Source organism: Aotus nancymaae, unplaced genomic scaffold (assembly GCF_030222135.1).
Source record: "Aotus nancymaae isolate 86718 unplaced genomic scaffold, 86718_ANA_hifiasm-v0.15.2.pri h1tg000053l, whole genome shotgun sequence".
Taxonomy (NCBI): domain Eukaryota; kingdom Metazoa; phylum Chordata; class Mammalia; order Primates; family Aotidae; genus Aotus; species Aotus nancymaae.
Genome location: NW_026988467.1, coordinates 32,721,525 through 32,742,735, shown reverse-complemented (window position 1 = coordinate 32,742,735; position 21,211 = coordinate 32,721,525). Strand labels below are relative to the sequence as shown.

At 41.1% G+C, this 21,211-nt stretch overlaps 1 protein-coding gene and 1 pseudogene across 2 annotated transcripts in view; both read right to left on the bottom strand.

Annotated features, from left to right (window-relative positions):
* Positions 1-21,211, bottom strand: part of THRAP3 (thyroid hormone receptor associated protein 3) — a 78,335-nt gene that overhangs the window by 29,123 nt on the left and 28,001 nt on the right. For both annotated transcript variants that reach the window (XM_012439571.3, XM_012439581.3), the window contains exon 2: positions 19,291-19,393. The gene's annotated coding sequence lies outside the window, so the exon portion shown is untranslated. The remainder of the gene's footprint in view (positions 1-19,290; positions 19,394-21,211) is intronic.
* LOC105708262 (small ribosomal subunit protein uS5-like) lies at positions 6,048-10,800 on the bottom strand (annotated as a pseudogene).

Sequence of the window (21,211 nt, the reverse complement as noted above, 5' to 3'; positions counted from 1 at the left end):
AGAATTTCAAACCACCTTTTGAAATCACTTCAGATATATTTCTGTCACTTGGACAAAGAATTTATTTTCAAACTGTTCTGCAGAGCCACTTGAAAGGGCAGCACAAACTCATCATCCTTTTCAAAAGCCCAAGCCTTCTTGACTCAAACTACTTGTCTAATTACCAAGCAGATCAATGGTCTTTGGAAAGACAGACATGTTTTACTTAAAATACAGTTGTGTTTAAAAAAAAAAAAATTAATCCTTACATTTATGGTCAAAATCCAATTGATGCCTGGCGCAGTGACTCATGCCTGTAATTTTAGCACTTTGGGAGGCCAAGGCGGGCAGATCACCTGAGGTCAGGAGTTTGAGCCAGCCTGGCCAACATGGCAAAACCTCATCTCTACTAAAAAAAAAAAGAAAATACAAAAATTGGCTGGGTGTGGTGGCAGGCACCTGTAATCCCAGGTACTCAGGAGGCTGAGGCAGGAGAATCGCTTGAACTCGGGAGGCAGAGGTTGCAGTGAGCCAAGATCGCACCATTGCACTCCAGCCTGGGCAACAGAGCAAAACTCCATCTCAGATAAAAACAAAAAACAAAAATTCAACTGACCATAAATGCAAGGATTCATTTGGTTTTCCACCATTGTCAAAAACCGAGACCGGCTGGGCATGGTGGCTCATGCCTGTAATCTCAGCACTTTGAGAGGCCAAGGCAGGCGGGTCACTTGAGGTCAGGAGTTCGAGACCAGCCTGACCAACATGGTGAAACCCTATCTCTACTACAAATAAAAAAATTAGCCAGGCGTGGTGGCAGATGCCTGTAATCTCCCAGCTAGTTGGGAGACTGAGGCAGGAGAATCACTTGAACCTGGGAGGGGGAAGTTGCAGTGAGCCAAAACCATGCCATTGCACTCCAGCCTGGGCAACGAGCACACAATTCCATCTCAAACAATAGAAATAAGGCCAGGTGTGGTGGCTCATGCCTGTAATCCCAGCACTTCGGAAGGCCGAGGAAGGCAGATCACAAGGTCAGGAGATCAAGACCATCCTGGCCAATATGGTGAAACCCTGCCTCTACTAAAATACAAAAAATTAGCTGGGTGTGATGGTGAGCGCCTGTAGTCCCAGCTACTAGGGAAGCTGAGGTAGGGGAATCGCTTGAACCCAGGAGATGGAGGTTAAAGTGAGCCAAGATTGTGCCACTGCACTCCAGCCTGACGACAGAGCAAGACTTCATCTAAAAAAAAAAATAAAAAATAAAACATAAAACAAACAAAAAAAGTGGATACAAGTCCCTTGTTGGATGTATGACTTGCAAATATTTTCTCCCATTTGGTAGGTTTTCTTTTCACTTTTTTATTGTTTTTTTTTTTTTTTGAGATGGAGTCTCCCTCTATTGCCCAGGCTGGAGTGCAGTGGTGTGATCTCGGCTCACTGCAACCTCCACCACCCGGGTTCAAGTGATTCTCCTGCCTCAGCCTCCTGAGTGGCTGGGATTACAGGCACGTGCAACCACGCCCAGCTAATTTTTGTATTTTTAGTAAAGACAGGGTTTCACCATGTTGGTCAGGGTGGTCTTGAACTCCTGACCTCATGATCCACCGACCTTGGTCTCCTCAAGTGCTGTGTCCAGCTGAACTCTTATTTTTCTTTTGTTGCTTGTACTTTGTGTGTCATGTCTGAGCAGGTTTTGCCTAACCCAAGGTCACAAAGGGTTTTCCTGTTTAAGGGTTTTCTAGTTTTAGCTCTGTGTAGGTCTATGATCCATTATGATTTAATTTTTATGAAGTGTGAAATAAGGGTCCAACTTTATTTATTTAGAGATAGGATTTCATTTTGTCACTGAGGCTGGAGTGTAGTAGTGCAATCTTGACTCACTGTAGCCTCATCCTCCTAGGTTCAAGTGATCTGCCCACCTCAGCCTCCTGAGTAGCTGGGACAGGATCTCCCTATGTTGTCCAGACTGGTCTCAAACTCCTGGGCTCAAGCAATCCACTTAACTAGGCCTCCGGAAAGTACTGGGATTACAGGTGTGAGCCACCACACCTGGTCCAACTTTATTCTTTTGCATGTGGCTATCTATATGTCCTAGTACCATTTGTTGAAAAGATTATTCTTATTGTGCCGCTGCACTCCAGCCTGAGCAACAAGAGTGAAACTCCACCTCAAAAAAAAAAAAAAAAAAAAAAAAAGACTATTCTTTCCCACTGAATTGTCCTGGCACCCTTGTCAAAAACCAATTAATCATAAATATAAGGATTCATTTCCAGACTCTCAATTTTACTCTACTGACCTGTCTGTCTCTCCTTATGTCAATACCACAGTCTTAATTATTGTTGCCATAGCACATTTTTAAATCAAAAAAATGTGAGTCCTCCAACTTTCCTCTTTTTCAAAATAGTTTTGGTTATTCTGATTATATGTCCACATGAATTTTAGAATCAGCATGCCAATTTCTGCAAAAAGACCATCTGGTATTTTGACAGTGTGTGTGCTGAATCTGTAGATCAATTTGGAGAATATTGTCATCTTAACAATAGTGAGTCTTCCAATTCTATGAACATGAAATGTCTTTCCACAATGTTTCACAGTTTTCTGAATACAAGTTTTATAGTGGCTTTTGTTAAATTTATTCCTGGCTAATAAAATACATTAACAAAATATAAATTTAACAAAATATATTACTTTGATGCTACTGGAAATGAAATTACTTACGATTCATTTTCACTTGTTAATAATTTCATTTTCTTACTGTTCATTGCTACTGTACAGAAATATAGCTCATTTCTTATTTTTTTGTGTGTAGATAAGGTATTGTGTGTGTGCCTGTGTGTGTGTGTGTGTGCGCGTGTGTGTGTGTGGTGGAGTCTTGCTCTTTCGCCCAGGCTGGAGTGCAGTGGTGTGATTTCGGCTCACTGCAACATCTGCTTACTGAGTTCAATCAATTCTCCTGCCTCAGCCTCTCCAGTAGCTGGGATCACAGGCGCACACCACCATGCCCAGCTAAGTTTTTTTTAACTCTACTAAAAAGTAGAGACGAGGTTTTGCCATGTTGGCCAGGATGGTCTCGAACTCCTGACCTCAAATGATCTGCTGCCTCGGTTTCCCAAAGTGCTGAGATTACAGGTGTGAGCCACCATGCCTGGTCTCATTTTGTGTATTGATCTTGTATCCTACAACCTTGCTAAATTCATTTATTAGCTCTAATGGGTTTTTAGTGGAATCCTTAGGTTTAGGTTTTTCTATTTAAGATTATACCATCTGCAAAAAGAGATGATTTTACCTGTTTATCAATTTAGATGCCTGCTGTTTCATTTTCTTGCCTAAATGCTCTGTCTAGAACGTCTAATAAAATGGTAAATAAAATGGTGAGACTGGACAGCCTTGTCTTGGTTCCTCATCTTTTTTTTTTTTATTTTTATTTTGGTTCCTCATCTTAAGAAGAAAGCATTCAGTCTTGCACCTTTAAGTATGATGTTAGCTGGAAATTTTCATAGATGCCCTTTATCATATTGAGGAAATTTTCTACTTTGTTGACTATTTTTATAACGAGAGGGTGTTGGATTTTATTGACTTGTGTCTACTGAGATTTTCCCATCTTAAAAAGAATGGGAAAAATTCCTGAGAACTGACCCCATGTTAGCCTGCACTCCCTTATCCCTCAACCAGGCCTCAGGACTGAGTCTTTACTCTGCTGAGAAGACAGCATACATTTCCAGATTAGATGACGCTACATTTGATGACTCTTAGGTAACAGGTAACACAGAACAGTTAACCAAATAAGTTTAACAATTTAGGATACCAAAACCAGGAGGCTACGAAAGGAACCAGAAACCAAATCTGATTTGTTCTCCATTTTATCTTCAGTGCTTTGCACCGTGCTTAGCCAGAGTGGACACTCTGTACTTGCTAAATGAATAAACATGCTCTTTCACACTTCCTCTTCAATCTCCATTCTCCACATAAGCAGGAACAATAATTTTAAAAATCAGTTTATCAAATATTAACAATAAAGCCCAAGAATAAAATTATGTATGTATCACAGCTCTGCTAACCTAGAAACCTCATCCCTTCTACATCTCATTCAAAGGCACAGAAGACCAAACTGATCTCATCATTAGGGAGACACTTCATTTACTAGTGTTACGTTTGAACAAAACTTCATTGCCATCAAAATCCAGTCAAGAGAGCCACTCTTTCAACAGTCACTAAAGGGAAGAAGTAGAAATTCTTGATGAACAAGCCACAAACTGATAGAGATAAGACAGCCAAAAATACAAAGAAAGAAATAATGCCACCCATAAAGTGTTTTAGACAAAGCAATGGGCCTGACTTGTGCTCTGAATACCTCTGGACAGTTATTGGAGGAAAGCAGAGCTCAGGTGAAATATGAAACATGTTTACTATTTTACTCTTTTCTCTGGAGATCATCTTCTCCTGAGTAAAACAGAGACAAAAACAGAATAGAGGGCAGCTATGGTATCTCTAGATTAATACTTTGCCAATGCTTCATACTCCACCCCATCCCTGAAGAAATCAAATCAGAGACCACCTTTATGACATGTACTCTGCTATTAAGTGGCTCTCAAGTTATTAAGTAAAGTAAATCAGTAAATACTAATTTCAATTCTAAGGTCTTAAATTTATAGAAAAGAATATCCACATGTGCACTGGGTAGTCTCCTAAAAAGCAGGGGTGATGTTCCTCTGGGGAGAATGGTTATTTTACTGTTTAAAAATTTTAAAGAGGCCAGGCGCAGTGGCTCACGTCTGTAATCCAAGCACTTTGGAGGCCAAGGCAGGCATACCCACCTGAGGTCGGGAGTTCAAGACCAGCCTGACCAACGTGGTGAAACCCTGTCTTTAAAAATAATAATAAAAAGAAAATAAATAAATAAAAATAAAAATTTTAAAGATAGGCCGGCTGCAGTGGCTCACATCTGTAATCCCAGCACTTTGGGAGGCCGAGGCAGGCGGATCACCTGAGGTCAGGAGTTCAAGACCAGCCTAGCTAACATGGTGAAATCCCATCTCTACCAAAAATACAAAAATTAGCTGGGCGTGGTGGCGGGCACTTGTAGTCCCAGCTACTCAGGATGCTGAGGCAAGAGAATCACCCGAACCTGGAAGACGGAGGTCGCAGTAAGCTGAGATTGTGCCACTGCACTCCAGCCTGGGCAACAGATAGAGACTCTGTCCCAAAAAAAAAACCAAAAAACAAAAAAACAAAAAACTAATGTTGGACACATGGATTACTTTTCTAAGTAGCCATTAAGAATTTTCCCTCCTGGCCATGGTAGTTTGTGTCTATGGTCCCACTTACTTGAGCCCAGGAGTTCAAGGCTACACTGAGCTATCACTGTGTCACTGCACTCCAGCCTAGGCAACAGAGAAAGACAGGTCTATACTTAAAAACAAAAAAGTTTCCCCAAGAATAGGCTCTGAAGTAGTTTAATGTACAGTAATTAAGGAATGGCAAGCCTGGCATAACACTGCCAATGTGATAAATACTGTGACCAGCTCTTATCTATGGAGGTTCAATTCCAAGTCCTTCAAAAACTCAATCTCTGTTCTTCCTTTTCTAGTCTTTCTTGGGATGATAAACAAGTACATTAAGTCATCTGTCTCTCAGAAAATTCATACTAAACTGCATAGAAAAAAAATGATGCTTTTTGTGTTACCTTTAATGTGAGAAAAAGGGTAATTCCTTTCTTTTCTCTTTTTCTTTTTTTGAGACAGAGTCTTACTCTGTTGTCCAGGTTGGAGTGCAGTGGGACACAATCTCAGCTAACCTTCACCTCTTGGGTTCAAGTGATTCTCCTGCCTCAACCTCCCAAGTAGTTGGGATCACAGCTGCATGCTACCACACCCAGTTAATTTTTATATTTTTAGTAGAGATGGGGTTTCACCATATTGGCCAGGCTGGTCTTGAACCCCTGACCTCAAGTGATCCACCTGTCTCGGCCTCCCAAAATGCTGGGATTACTAGGTGTGAGTCACCGCGCCCAGCCTAGGGTAATTTCTTTCTAACAGTACTGCTATTCACTTTGGACGTTTTGGACTCCCAGTTATAAAACAGACCTGTTCGGACAGAGCTCAGTCTCTCAAAGCCCCCAGATGCCCCTATTCTGTGAGTGGGTATGGGGAATATGGGCTCCCGTCTATCTAGCAGGGAGCCCATCCTACTTGACTTACCTCCTTTCAAGCCCAAGTATCAGTTATTAATAAATAACGAAAGATACTTCTCTGGACTCCTGTTTGGCCATTACTAACTGCTTTCTTCTCCCCACAAAATATCACTACCCCTGGAACTGGGTGGAACTGATCCTTCTCGCTGCCACTAGTAGGTAAGAAGCTGAAAAAACATAACCACTGCCAAACAAGTGTTCAGGCTCCCTAAATAAGAGAAATTCACCAAAACTAAGGCTCCTACTGAATAAACCATAAACCCTTATTTGGGGCATGGGTTTTTACCTCTATTTTTCACCAGTAAAACGATTATTTGGAACAGCTCTATCATTGACAAAAAAAAAAAAATGTAAAAGTTATGCATGAATAGAGTGGGACATTCCTTTTTACTACTTCAGCCATGTCCTAAAAAACTTGAATTAGGTAATAAAAAAAACTCTGCTTTTAAAGGAGAATCACCCCCATCCATACAAACACACACACTGTCATTCCACCAACTTTGAAATTAATTGTAGAAATTATTTAAGATTCATATAATCTACTCCTTTTTTTAAAACAAGACAATCTGCCTGAAAATCGGTATCAATTGTCCAAAAACTTGGTCACTTACCTTCTGACTGTACTTAAACTTATCACTTGCATCTGAGACAATCCAAATTCAGGTAGCACCAACCTCACTTGGAAATGAGAGGTTCCAGAGCAAGCCAGAGCTCAGCTACAGAATCATACCGGGGTGAAGGACACTGTGCTGCTGGCTTCTTTCCATCAGAACCAGCAAGAGATCACATTTCCTTCCCTCTTTTCAGCAAGTGAATTCGTTTCTGCTCCTATCATATGGCAAACTCCACTCCTTCCATCATTTACTTTTTAAAGGAACAGGACCACATTACTTCTAAGTAACTTGAAGAGGTGGAGAAAATTCATGAGAAATGTATTTTTCCATGGGCCACAAAATACAGCAGCCAGAGGGGCACTGATTATCTCAAGGCTGATTTCCACACAGGAATTGAAATTTTTGTTTGTTGTTTTTTGAGACAGAGTCTGGCTCTGTTGCCCAGGCTGGAGTGCAGTAGCTCAATTTCAGGTCACTGCAACCTCTGCCTCCTGGGCTCAAGCAATCCTCCCACCTCAGCCTCCTGAGTAGCTGGGACTATAGGCGTGCCACCATGCTTGGCTAATTTTTTTTTTTTTTTTTAGACAGAGTCTTACTCTGTACCCCAGGCTGAAGTGCAGTGATGCAATCTCAGCTCACTGTAACCTCTACCCCCTGGGTTCAAGCAATTCTTCTATCTTAGCCTTCCGAGTAGCTGGGATTACAGGTGCGAGTCACCATGCCTGGCTAATCTTTGTATTTTTAGTAGAGATGGAAGTCTCACCATGTTGCCCAAGCTAGTCTCGAACTCCTGACCTCAAATGATCTGCCTGCCTCATGTTCCCGAAGTGCTGGATTACAGGCGTGAGTCACCAAGTCTGAACCATTTCACAATTTTAAAAATAATTTTTGGGGGGTAGGGGGCAAGGGAAGGGAGAGCATTAGGACAAATAACTAAAGCATGTGGGGGTTAAAACCTAGATGACAAGTTGATAGGTGCAGCAAACCACCATGGCACACGTATACCTATGTAACAAACCTGCATGTTCTGCACATGTATCCTGGAACTTAAGTAAAATAAAAAAATAAAAATAATTTTTGCTTTCTCATTAAAGCGGATTTCACAATTGCTATACTTTACAGTTATTTAGTAAGACTGGAGTCTATGCTTCAAAAATAAGGCCCAAAAAATACCAAGAGCATTCTTCTGTTCATCTTATCAAGATTTATTGAACACTTACTGTGTCATGCATGGCATGTGCACTAGATGCAGAAAAACTAAATAAGTTTCCTGTCTTGCTGTACCTAACTATAAGTAGAAAATCATTTTTTAGTCTTTTCAGGTTCATAATGTGACTTTGGAGGTTTTCATTTGCATTGGCTAACAGTGTAAAAAGCACCAGAGTAAAGTTGAAAAGATCACTAGTAGTAAGATCTTTTCCAAGTTGCTTCTCTTTGAACTAAAGTTTTCTTATGTGCTAACAAGGATGACACTTTAGCTAACAATAATGTTTCATACTGGTTCATTAATTGCGACAAATGTACCATACTAATGTAAGATGTTGAGTGGAAACGACACGGGGTACATAGGAACTGTTACGGGTCCAGTTGTGACCTATCTACCCATCCAAATCATATATAGGAAGTCCTAACCCCTAGTGCCTCAGAATGTAACCTCATTTGGACTTAAGAGTCTTTACTGAGGTATATGATGCTTATAAAAAGGGGAAATTTGGAACCTTGTGGGGTGAAGACAATAGAGACACAGGGAAAAGACTGGCCCTCTAGAAGCCAAGGAGAGAGGCCTGGAACAGATCCTTCTGTCATAGCTCTCTGGAAGAACCAATCCTGCCGACATCTTTATTTTGAATTTCTAGTCTCCAAAAGTGTGAGACAATAAAACTGCTGTTGCTGAAGCCTCCCATTTGTGGTACTTTATTATAGCAGCTCTAGCAAATATAGAAACTCTGTATATCTTCATAATTTTCAATAAATCTTCAACTATTCTCAAACAGGTATTTTAAAAAGAGATAAGGGTAATGTTACCCATATTTCACAGGGATTTAAGACCAAATCTCTGCATAATCTCAACAGAAAGTAAGTAACTAAGTTGAAACTAGAATCCACATTCCATTCAGGTTGTCCATATGCCCATAATGCAATGTTACTTCAAGAGGTGCACTAAGGTGGGTGTTAGGTGAGGAAATACACTAAAGCAAATTATCAATCTAAAATGCCCAGTCCTAAATGGACAAGTCACTTTATAATACCGGGCCAGGTTCTGCAGTAAGTAGAGGCTTTGGCAGCAAAAATGAACTGGGTTCAATCTTGGCTCTGCCACCCATTCCTGGACAAAATACTTACTCTCTCCTTCTTCCAAATGTGACCTACCACTTACAGGACTGCTGTGAGAATTAAGGAAGTACATACAAAGTACTTGACATACAACACGTGAGTAAACACCTTAAGCTACATTTAGCCACAGAACCAGAGTGGTTGGAGGGAGGTATTTAGGAACTTCCCTGGGAGTAAACAGATTTCATAACTGATTCTATTTTCTTACTATTTATTAATACCTGCCTACAAGTAATAAGTAATCAGATCTCTTCCTACACAGCAATACAGAATTTGATATCTTTACTGGCTAAATTAGCATGTGTCATAACTGAAGAGGTGTGCTAGAAGGAAAGGTCATATTATCAGAAAAGACAATTCAAATGGCCACATTCACCTCCGAAAGACAAATCTCTTTGATGCTGAATGTTAGCAGGAAAAATCAACAGCAAGGTAAAAGTTCATTTAGAACTTTTTCATCAAAATATCCCCAGCATAGGCAACTTGAGATACTCCTCTGAGAATTCATTCAATGGTGTCTATTAAGCTCAAGATCATCTATGCAATTAATCATAGTGAAAAAAGAATGAATAGTACAGATGGCGGCTTAAAAAAATCTTCAATTCACCCTAGGGGCTTCTCTCCTATGTCTCTTAGGGAGGGTAGAAGCAATTTTAATCCCCATTTTAAGTGAGTATGTGTTACCATTGGGGAATATTTTCTTCTCATTCCTTAGAGAAATTCTCAGCTTTCTTAACTAAGACACTATAATCGATACTAACAGCCTGTGGTTTCCTTCTAGCTCTTATTATGATACATCTTTTTTTTTTTTTTCAGGGTTAATTCACTTTATTTTTCTTGTATAAAAACCCTATGTCGTAGCCACAGATGGAGCTTGGGTCCTCTGCACGGAGACTGGTGTGGGTCTTGACAAGGTGGTCAGTGAATTCCTGATAGGGAGACTTGGTGAATATAGTCTCCTTCCAGAGGTTGGGGGTCAGGTAGCTGTAAGTCTTAGAGATGGCATCAAAGGTGGACTTGGCAAAGTTGCCAAGGGTGGCAGTGCAGACCTTGGCTGAGGTGTAGCAGTCATTGATACCAGCCATTATCAGCAGCTTCTTGGGCACAGGTGCTGAGACGATGCCAGTGCCCCTGGGCGCGGGGATGAGGCACACCAGCACAGAGCCACAGTGGCCTGTCACCTTGCAAGGGATGGTGTGGGGCTTGCTGATCTTGTTCACCCAGTAGCCTCTGCGCATGGGGACAATGGAGAGAGAGTTTGGCCAGGATGATGGACCCACGGATGGCAGTGGCCACCTTCTTGGAACACTTAATACCAAGACCAACACGGTCATTGTAGTCCCCAATAACAACAAACGCCTTGAACCTGGTACGCTGGCCAGCACGGGTCTGCTTCTGCACCGGCATAATCTTCAAAACCTCATCCTTGAGAGAGGCCCCCAGGAAAAAGTCAATGATCTCAGATTCCTTGACGTGCAGAGAGAAGAGACAGATCTCCTCCAGGGACCTAATCTTCAAGTCCTTGACCAGGCGGCCTGACTTGGTGACAGGCATCCACTCCTTATCCTCGGCCTTGCCTCTGAGAACTCCACGGCCGCAACCCCGGCCCCAGATACCACTGCCGAAACCTCCACAGAAGCCACCACGGTTCCCCATCCCAGGGCCCCCAGGGCCTCTGGGCCCCCCTCCCTGGTCCCCCACCACCCCGCACCGCCATTTGGTGTTTTTTTTTTTTTTTTTGAGACGGAGTTTCGCTCTTGTTACCCAGGCTGGAATGCAATGGCGTGATTTCGGCTCACTGCAACCTCCGCCTTCTGGGTTCAGGCAATTCTCATGCCTCAGCCTCCTGAGTAGCTGGGATTACAGGCACGCACCACCGTGCCCAGCTAATTTTTTGTATTTTTAGTAGAGACGGGGTTTCACCATGTTGACCAGGATGGTCTCGATCTCTTAACCTTGTGATCCACCCGCCTCAGTCTCCCAAAGTGCTGGGATTACAGACGCCCAGCCCTGTCCATTTGGTGTTTTATCGGAGAAGTAATAAATCTTTTTTAAGCAAAATTAAGCTGCCAATCATGACACTTAACTATTTTTAAAAATGGAATTATTGGCAAAATTAAGCTGCCAATCATGACACTTAACTATTTTTAAAAATGGAATTATTGGCCAGACGTGGTGGCTCATGCTTTTAATCCCAGCATTTTGGGAGGCTGAGGCGGGCAGATCACCAGCGGTTGGGAGTTCAAGACCAGCCTGACCAATGTGGAGAAACCCCGTATCTACTAAAAATATAAAATTAGCCAGGTGTGGTGGCGCATGCTTGTAATCCCAGCTACTCGGGAGGCTGAGGCAGGAGAATCGCTTGAACCCGGGAGGCAGAGGTTACGGTGAGCTGAGATCACTCCACCGCACTCTAGCCTGGGCAACAAGAGCAAAACTCCATTTCAAAAAAAAAAAGGAATTATTGGCCAGGTGCATTGGCTCACCCCTGAAATCCTAGCACTTCGGGAGCTCAAGGCGAGTGGACTGCTTGAACTTAGAAGTTAAGAGACCAGAGGAGAGATCCAAGATGGCTGATCACTAGCAGCTCGGGATTGTAGCTCCCAGAGAAAGCGCACAGAACGAGAAGACGCCACACTTTCAGACGAATTTTTGTGACCCACAGACTGGAAGATTCCCAGTGGAGGAGTCCCACGGGTCGCCAGGGCGACTCTTATGGCAGGCGTGGTGGTTTTGCTGGCGCCTCGGCACGGCAGTTCTTGGTCCAGAGTAAACGGGACTGGGTCCCCTTTTGGTCGACATTTGGAGCTCCAGGAAGGCAGAGTCGCCCATTTACCTGATTGAAGAAGGAACTCAAGAGGGAAGCCAGACTGGAGATTTCCAGGCAGAAAAGCACCACGAATCTTAATGCCGCTGTTTTGGCTGGCACAGTGGGTTGCTCAGATTTCAGCGCTGGGAATCAACAAGTTGGATGTCCACTCAGAGACCTAATTTGAAAGTAGGCAATTATAAAGACGACAGGTGGATGAACTCACAATGATGGGAAGAAAGCAGCGTAAAAAGGCTGAGATCAGAATGCCTCTCCTTCTACAGGGGATCGCAGTTCCTCATCAACAAGACAACAAGGCCTGATGGAGAGGGAGTGCATTCCATTAACAGATTTAGGCTTCAGAAAGTGGATAATAGGGAATTTTAGTGAGTTAAAAGAACATGTTCTAGCCCAATGTAAAGAAACTAAGAACCTTGAGAAAAGGTTTGACGAAATGCTAACGAGAATAGACAACTTAGAGAGGAATATAAGTGAATTAATGGAACTGAAGAACACAATACGAGAACTTCGCCAAGTATGCACAGGTTTTAACAGTCGAATTGATCAAGCAGAAGAAAGGATATCGGAGGTCGAAGACCAACTTAATGCAATGAAACAAGAAGACAAGATTAGAGAATAAAGAGTAAAAAGGAATGAGCAAAGTCTCCGAGAAACATGGGACTATGTGAAAAGACCTAATTTACGATTGATAGGTATACCTGAATGTCACAAAGAGAATGAATCCAAGTTGGAAAATATTCTTCAGGATATTATTCAGGAAAACTTTCCTAATCTAGTAAGACAGGACAATACTCAACTCCAGGTAATCCAGAGAACACCACAAAGATATTCCTCAAGTAGAGCAACTCCAAGACACATAATCGCTAGATTCACTAGGGTTGAAATAAAGGAGAAAATTCTAAGGGCAGCTAGAGAGAAAGGTCACGTTACCCATAAAGGGAAGCCTATCAGACTCACAGCAGACCTCTCACCAGAAACCCTACAAACTAGAAGAGAGTGGGGGTCAATAATAAATATCCTCAAAGAAAAGAATTTTCAACCCAGAATCTCATATCCCACCAAACTGAGCTTCATAAGTGAAGGAAAAATAAAATTTTTCACCAACAAGCAAGCACTCAGAGATGTCATCACCACTAGGCCTGCTTTACAAGAGCTTCTGAAAGACGCACTATACACGGAAAGGAACAACCAGTATCAGTCATCCCAAAAACCTACCAAAACGTAAAGAGTATCTCTATAATGAAGAATCTACATCAACTAATGGGCAAAATAGCCAGCTAGCATTAAATGACAATATCAAACTCATAAATATTAATATTAATTCTAAATTTAAACGGATTAAATGCCCCAATCAAAGACACAGACAGGTAAATTGAATAAAAAGTCAAAACCCATTAGTATGCTGTATCCAGATCTATTTCACAAGCAACAACATACAAAGACTCAAAGGGATGGAGGAAGATTTACCAACTAAATGGACAGTAAAAAAAAAAACAAAACAAACAAACAGGAGTTGTAACTTTCATCTCTCACAAAACAGACTTTAATAGTAATAAAGACTAAAAGAAACAAAGAAGGACATTACATAATGGTAAAAGGATCAATGCAACAACAGGAGTTAATGATTATAAATATATATGCACCCAATACAGGAGCACCCAGATACATAAGACAAGTTCTTAATGACTAGAGACCTGGACTCCCGCACAATAATAGCGGGAGATTTTGACACCACATTGTTAATATTTGACGGATCAACGATATAGAAAATTAATAGGGACATCTATGATTTGAACTTAGACCTGGAATAAGTAAACTTAGTGAATATTTATAGAATTCTCCACCCCAGGTCCACAGAACATACATTTTTCTCGGTATCATATTACACCTATTTTGAAAGTGACTACATAATTGGAAGTAAATCACTCTTCAGCACTTACATATTTCACAGACTTAAAAAAAAAAAAAGAAGTTAGAGACCAGCCTGGGCAACATAGTGAGACCTCGACTCTACAAGAAATACAAAAATTAACTGGGCATGGCAGCATGTGCCTATGGTCTCAGCTACTCAGGAGGATGAAGCAGGATGATCACCTGAGCCTGGGAGATCGAGGTTGCAGTGAGCTGTGATCAAGCCACTGCACTCCAGCTTTGGCGACAGAGCCTCCAAAAAAATAAAAATAATAAAACAAAATAAAATGGAAGTATTACTATTAAAGCCTTGGGCTAAACACTGGTATGTACTGTAATCACCTACAGAACTTCTAAAAAAAAGTCCATCCATCAAGACTCTAACTGAAGAAACCCAGAAAAAGATTCAGAACCAATGGGCCATGACATTCTTTGCAGATCACCTCCATACTGACATCCACTGTTTCCAAAGAGTTCTGCATAAAGCCTGTATAGAAGTATAGTAGGATATCCCAGCTACTCAGGAGGCTGAGGCAGGAGAATTGCCTGAACCCAGGAGGCAGAGGTTGCGGTGAGCCGAGATGGCGCCATTGCTGCACTCCAGCCTGGGTAACAAGAGCGAAACTCCGTCTCAAAAAAAAACAAAAACAAAAACAACAACTATAGTAGGAGAAATAAGTTATTTGACAGCTTTTACAGACATTGGTCTTTTTAAGATCAAATCATCCTCCCAAAGATGATCACATGGAGGTTTAGAGGAGAAAAAAAAGTATGTGTTAGATTTTATGTTAGCATATCACTGTTTTGTATTATGTTTGGAATATGGCAAGCCATTATTCAATAACTTAATCATACTCATTTATCTCTTCCTTCAGAAGTATGAACTCTTAGAACTGTACCATCCAAGGCCGGGCGCGGTGGCTCAAGCCTGTAATCCCAGCACTTTGGGAGGCCGAGGCGGGTGGATCACGAGGTCAAGAGATTGAGACCATCCTGGTCAACATGGTGAAACCCCGTCTCTACTAAAAATACAAAAAATTAGCTGGGCATGGTGGTGCGTGCCTGTAATCCCAGCTACTCAGGAGGCTGAGGCAGGAGAATTACCTGAACCCAGGAGGCGGAAGTTGCAGTGAGCCGGGATCGCGCCATTGCACTCCAGCCTAGGTAACAAGAGCGAAACTCCGTCTCACAAAAAAAAAAAAAAAAAAAAAAAAAGAACTGTACCATCCAATACACATGTAGACTGAACACATAAAATGTGGCTGATCTGAATCGAGATGAGTTACAGATATAAAATAAACATGGGATTTCTAAGGCTTGGTATAAGCAGAAAGTCAAATATCTTGCTAACTATTCTTTATATCAGTTACGTGTTAAAATGAGAATGTATGTATTGGATACACTGACTCATATAAAACATATCATTAAAATGTATTTCATTGGCCAGGCATGGTGGCTCACACCTGTAATCGCAGCACTTTGGGAGGCAGAGGCAGGCAGATCACAAGGTCAGGAGATCGAGACCATCCTGGACAGCATGATGAAACCCTGTCTCTATTAAAAATACAAAAATCAGCAGGCCAGATGCGGTGGCTCATGACTGTAATCCCAGCACTTTGGGAGGCCGAGGTGGGCAGATCATGAGGTCAGGAGTTCAAGACCATTCTGTCCAACGTAGTGAAACCCCGTCTCAACTAAAAATACAAAAAATTAGCCAAATGTTGTGGTGTACACCTGTAATCCCAGCTACTAAGGAGGCTGAGGCAGGAGAATCGTGTGAACCTGGGAGGCGGAGGTGGCAGTGAGCCGAGATCATGCCATTGTACTCGAGCCCAAGTGACAATGCAAGACTCCTTCTCGAAAAAAAAAATAAAAATTAGCTGGGCATGGTGGTGCATGTCTGTAATCCCAGCTACTCGGGAGGGAGGCTGAGGCAGGAGAACTGCTGAAACCTGGGAGTCGGAGGTTGCAGTGAGCTGTGATTGCACCACTGCACTCCAGTCTGGGTGACAGACTGAGACTTGGTCTCAAAAAAAAAATTATTTCATCATTTTTTTAAATGTGACTACTAAAAAATATTAAATTACATATGGCTCACATTCTACTTCTATTGGACAGCACTGTCCTTGAGAACAATGATTATATCTTTTCAAATTGAGAACCCAATCTAGTACTGTCCAGTCACTTTTAGATTTGTCATTTATTTTTGCCATTTCTAGTCTCTACCCACTAAGCCTTTCCTGTTGCAGTGACTACCTGGTGTCTCTCCAGATGAGATTGGGGGAGCAGGCTGAGATGTCTTAAATACAAACACAACTTCTATGTAAGAGATCAAAAATGATTTGAAGATCTACTACCATTTTGGATCAAATCATCTAAGTGTACAAAAAAAAAAAAATCAAAGAGAACTCGACCTGTTGCTTCCATTTAAAATTATTTAAAATACTACTTGGCCGGGCATGGTGGCTTATGCCTATAATCCCAACACTTTGGGAGGCTGAGGCGGGTGGATCATGAGGTCAGGAGTTCAAGACCAGCCTACCCAACATGGTGAAACCCCACCTCTAATAAAGATACAAAAATTAGCTGGGTGTGGTGGTGAGCACCTGTAATCGCAGCTACTCAGGAGGCTGAGGCAGGAGAATTACTTGAACCCGGGAAGCAGAGGATGCGGTGAGCCAAGATCACACCACTTCCCTCCAGCCTGGGTGATAGAGCAAGACTCCTTCTCAAAAACAAAACAAAACAAAAAACAAACACAAAAACAGAAGCATAATGTTTAAGTGGGAGTAACAGTAAACAGTTACTAAAGAATTTTTTTTTTTAAGACAGTCTCCTTCTGTCTTCCAGGTTGGAGTGCAGTGGCACAATCTCGGCTCACTGCAACCTCCGCCTCCTGTGTTCAAACAATTCTCCTGCCTCAGCCTCCTGAGTAGCTGGGATTACAGGCGCGTACCACCATGCCTGGCTGATTTTTGTATTTTTAGTAGAAATGGGTTTTCACTATGTTGGCCAGGCTGGTCTTGAACTCCCAAACCTCGTGATCAGCCTGCCTCAGTCTCCCAAAGTGCTGGGATTACAGGCACGAGCCACTAGGCCTCGCCAAGAATTTTTTTTTTTTTTTTTTTTTTTTTTTTTTACTTAAGTTTCAGTCCACTGAGTGGTCAGCACACTGGCTGGAAACAGCCATACCAGTAACGTCATTATGAAATTTCAGAATACTTTTGGACAAAGAGGTCTAAAAGTTTCAGATTACAAACAAGTAAATATGCAAAGGCAACTGACATCTCACCAACAGTGGAAGCCAAAGACAATATAGCAGCATTTGCAGATTCCAAAGGAAAATTGTTTCCAAACTAGAATTCTATACCTGGTCAAACCAATAATCAGTATGAGGGCAGAATAAATGCATTTTGAAACATGTAATTTCTAAAAAACCTACCTTTTCAGTATTCTTTTCTCAGGAAGCTAACAAAAATAGGTTATTCTCTAAAACAAGGGACTGAATCAAGAAAGAGAAAGAAATGAGAAAAAAAGAGGAAGAGAAAGAAATGGGAAAAGATAATAGGCTCCAGTCCAAAGGACATAGGCAAAATCATCATGATAATGGCCTTAGTTCTTTAATTTTATTTATATTTTTGAGATGGAGTCTTGCTCTGTCGCCCAGACTGGAGGGCAGTGGTGTGATCTTGGCTCACTGCAGCCTCTGCCTCTCGGGTTCAAGTGATTCTCCTGCCTCAGCCTCCCGAGCAGCTGGGATTACAGATGCCCGCCACCACACACAGATAATTTTGTATTTTTAGTAGAGATGGGGTTTCACCATGTTTGCCAGGTTGGTCTCAAACTCCTGGCCTCAAGTGATCTGCCCTCCTTGGCCTCCCAAAGTGCTGAGCTTACAGGTGTGAGCTACTGTCCTAGGCCCAAGATACAATTTATAATATAGCCAAAATGCTTAAATGTATTGAGCAAGATTTACATTTCCGGTTATCGTTTAGAGAGAAATTACTGATAAAGACATAGAAACTAAGCAAAATAGACAAAAAGATGACTATTAGAAACAGAAAACAAATAGTTGTTCAAAAAAGGAAAAGTAAACATAACATATAAAATGGGCTGTGAATAAGCTCTATGTAATCGTAACAATATTGTAAACCATGATACTACCATGACTAAAATTACATTATAACCAGAGTCACAATTAATGTTGGCATGCGAGGTTCTCAGGTAAGCCTACCAGAAACTACCTAAGAAGTGAAGTTAATAAATAATCTAAGAAGGGAAGCTAATAAATAATAACAACAATAATAAATCTAATAAATAATAAATATAATAAATAAAATTAAATTATAAAATATATTTATTTTATAATTATATTATAAAATATATTTATTTTATATTAGAATATAGTATAATATAAAATAAATAATAAATCTAATAAATAACAATAAAAAATCTAATAAACTATCTAAGAAGTGAAGTTAATAAATAATAAACACCGTAAAGCAAAAGCAGCTTATTATTGAGAGAGATATACCAAAAGGAACAGGAGAGTTTAAAATAACTGCTTCTAATAACTGGGAAGGGGAGAGGGGAGGGACTGCTGTTTTTCATCAAAAGCCTTATGGAACTGACAGTCTGATATGTCTACATGCATAAAAGTTTTGTTTGTTTTTGTTTTTCTGAGACAGGGTCTTGCTCTGTTGCCCAGGCTGGAGGGCAGTGGCCCAATCTCGGCTCACTGCAACCTCTACCTTCTGTGTTCAAGTGATTCTCCTGCCTCAGCCTCCCAAATAGCTGGATTACAGGCATGCATCACCACGTCCCACTAATTTTGTATTTTTAGTAGAGATAGGGTTTCACTATATTGGCCAGGCTAGTCTTGAATTCCTGACCTCAGGTGATCACCCAGCTTGGCCTCCCAAAGTGCTGTGAGCCACCACACTCGGCCCCCAATTTTGATTAAACACATATATATCCAAGCAACATAAACATGTAAAGGGACTGCTCCCCAAAATATTAACAGTGATTACAGATGTCAAGTTTATAGACAACCTTTTTCAAACAAATACTGTTTCATAAGAACCCAGAATTTCTATTAAAGAAGCTTCTGGATAATCAGTTCTTTTTCTTTTCTTTTCTTTTTTTTGAGATAGGGTCTCCCTCTCTGTCACCCAGGCTGGAGTGTAGTGGCATGAACATGGTACACTGCAGTCTCCAACTACTGAGCTCAAGTTATCCTCCTGCCTCAGCCTCCCAAGTGGCTAAAACCACAGATGCATGCCACCATGCCTGTTTAATTTTTTTTATTTTTTGTAGAGACAGGATCTCACCATGTTGTACATGCTGGTCTTGAAATAATCAATTCTTAACATAAGATGGGTTTTATAAATTAGTGAAGTTATTAGTTTCTTTTACCATCATGCATTTACCTTATTTGAACAATGGTTCGACTTGCACTGGATCCCAGACACCACCCCAAAATAGCACTTGCAGTACCACTGGCTTCTTCAATTTACAAGTCAGGATACGCTTCTGAAATGAGAGAAAATAAGTAGTGAAAAAATGGCTACCCGAATGCAGATTCTGTTACTGATGCTTGAAATCTATAAATACAAAACCTACTTTAGCCTTCAGCTTTACTCCAAGTGGACCCAAGCTTTTCTCTCAAAGTATGAGATGGTCTGCCTCTGTCTGACATGTTTTCATCCATCCAACCTCCTACAGTATGGAAAGCAAAAACCTTCCTTCCTGTAACCTGACACTTTCACTGGCAATATTTCAGGTGCTAAGGTTTTCATTATGCAAGACTAATTCACAATCTCCATAAAACTCAACCTGGTGAACCTGAGAAGAATCAGATGTTCAAAATAAGAAAGAAATGAACAGAGGTATGCTAAAATGATTTTAACAAATGCATTTCAAGGTAAAATAACTCCCCGTACCCACCCATAAAAGCACAAAAATTCCTTTCTGCTCCAGTTGTCTAAATATTCCCAGATCTATGAACATGGTCATACATCAAATAGCTGTGTACAGCGTTTTCCACAACAAATAGGAAAGCCAAGTTCCAAGACCAGCAAGCTCATATAAGTAATTAGATGTTCTCACTTCTGGCTTATCAAAGCCTTGTTGTTATTCATATGACTATAAAGAAAGGCCAGGTGCGATGGCTCACACCTGTAATCTCAACACTTTGGGAGGCGAGGCAGGTGGATCACCTGAGGTCAGGATTTCAAGAGCAGCATGGCCAACATGGCAAAACCCTGTCTCTAATAAAAATAAAAAATTAGCTGGGCAAGGTGGCAGGTGCCTGTAATCCCAGCTACTCAGGAGGCCAAGGCATGAGAATTGCTTGAACCTGGGAGGTGGAGGTTGCAGTGAGCCGAGATCACACCACTGTACTCCAGCCTGGGCAACAAGAGCAAAATTCCATCTGGAAAAAAAAAAAAAAAAAGGAAAAGAAAGAAAGAAGGCACATAAGATCCAAATAATCTGAAGAGATGCAGTCTCAACATTTATCTTTTTTTCTCCCACTTTCTCAGCATTTCCTCAATCAAGTCAGGGCAGGCTGTCTACCTTAGCTTTCTCTGAACCCTGCAGTTTACACATAGCTGAATCCTTGCCTATTTAGCCAGGAAGAAAGCAATGTACTTCTTAAGCTATGGTCTCCTAACTCCTTATACATGCAGAATCCTCAGACTAGAATGCCTCCTCCTCTTTTGCCAAACTTACTCATTCCTATGAGGATCTCCTCCCGTTTGTAGCAAGCTGTCCCACTAGGCTGGGTTAGTTACTGCCCTCTGTGTTACCCTGGACATGTCTCTCCTTACACTCCCTCATTAGGCTATAAACTCTATATATACCTAACACTGACATGTGCTTTTACCGTGTAAACCAAATACCTAAGCAATAAATTCTTCACCTATATCAAAGGTAACAATTAACATCACAAAGAGCCAACAAAAACATACTCTTAAAAAATTAAAAGGATAAGACTGTTTTATCCAGATAAGGCTCGTAGTCAGACTCTTTGCCAAATTAATATCGATATGTATTTACTTAGTTAATTTAAGTATAAATACAGCACTTTCAAAAATTCATTCAAAATACTTTTGCACGTATTCTCGATATTTATTCTTCTAATTCATCCTAGGTTACATTAGCCAAAACTTTTCCCTCAATTCTTCACTCCAGAAGCACAAGGGGATCACATCAGTCAGCTCTACCAAGCTAGTGAGAGAAATCCCATGACTGCTACAGGACTGAAAACTGCTCTTACATGCTGAATTTTAAAATTAAAAACTGCTCTAACATACTGAATTAAAAAACAATCTACTCCAATACACCCAT